Consider the following 1,560-nt stretch of genomic DNA (forward strand, 5'->3'; position numbering starts at 1 on the left):
ACATATATTCAAAGATAACATGTCCAGTTTATCTTGTCATTCAATTATGTTGCATACCCATCACCCAAAGTCAGATTGTCCTCTGTCACCTTCTACCTAGTTTTCTTTGTGCCCGTCCGCCTCCCCCTGTTCCCTTTCCCTCTCCTCCCTCCCCCCATAACCACCACACTCTTATCAATGTCTCTTAGTCACACTTTTATGTCCCACCTACGTATGGAATAATGCAGTTCCTGTTTTTTTCTGATTTACTTATTTCACTTCGTATAATGTTATCAAGATCCCACCATTTTGCTGTAAATGATCCGATGTCATCATTTCTTATGGCTGAGTAGTATTCCATAGTGTATATGTGCCACATCTTCTTTATCCAGTCATCTATTGATGGGCTTTTTGGTTGTTTCCATGTCCTGGCCACTATGAACAAAGCTGCAATGAACATGGAGCTGCATGTGTCTTTGCCTATCAATGTTTCTGAGTTTTGGGGGTATATACCCAGTAGAGGGATTGCTGAGTCATAAGGTAGTTCTATTTTCAGTTTTTTGAGGAACCACCATACTTTCTTTTATAATGTTTGTACTACTTTACATTCCCACCAACAGTGGATGAGGGATCCTTTTTCTCCACAGCCTCTCCAACATTTGCTATTACCTGTCTTGTTAATAATAGCTAATCGAACAGGTGTGAGGTGGTATCTCATTGCCGTTTTGATTTGCATTTTTCTAATAACTAAAGAAGATGAGCATCTTTTCATATATCTGTTGGCCATTTGTATTTCTTCCTGGGAGAAGTGTCTGTTCATGTCCTCTTCCCATTTTTTTATTGAATTGTTTGTTTGTTTATTGTTGAGTTTTATGAGTTCTTTGTATATTTGGATATTAGGCCCTTATCTGAGCTGCTGTTTGAAAATATAATTTCCTATTTAGTTAGCTGTCTGTTTATTTTGTTATCAGTTTCTTTTGCTGAGCAAAAACTTCTTAGTCTGATGTAGTCCCATTCATTAATTTTTGCCTTCACTTCTCTTGCCTGTGGAGTCAAATTCATAAAATGCTCTTTAAAACCCAGGTCCATGAGTTTAGTACCTATGTCTTCTTCTATGTACTTAATTGTTTCAGGTTTTATGTTTAGATCTTTGATCCATTTTGAGTTAATTTTAGTACAGGGGGACAAACTGTAGTCCAGTTTCATTCTTTTGCATGTGGCTTTCCAGTTTTCCCAGCACCATTGATTGAAGAGGCTTTCTTTTCTCCATTGTGTGTTGTTGGCACCTTTATCAAAAATTATTTGACTATATATATGTGGTTTTATTTCTGGGTTTTCTATTCTGTTCCATTGGTCTGAGTGTCTATTTTTCTGCCAATACCATGCTGTTTTGATTGTCGTGGCCCTATAATAGAGTTTGAAGTCAGGTATTGTAATGCCCCCAGCTTCATTCTTTTTCTTTAGGATTGCTTTGGCTATTCTGGGTTTTTTATAGTTCCATATAAATCTGATGATTTTTTGTTCCATTTCTTTAAAAAATGTCATTGGAATTTTGATGGGAATTGCATTAAATTTGTATAT

The sequence above is a fragment of the Saccopteryx bilineata genome, chromosome 1 (genome assembly GCF_036850765.1).
Source record: "Saccopteryx bilineata isolate mSacBil1 chromosome 1, mSacBil1_pri_phased_curated, whole genome shotgun sequence".
NCBI lineage: Eukaryota > Metazoa > Chordata > Mammalia > Chiroptera > Emballonuridae > Saccopteryx > Saccopteryx bilineata.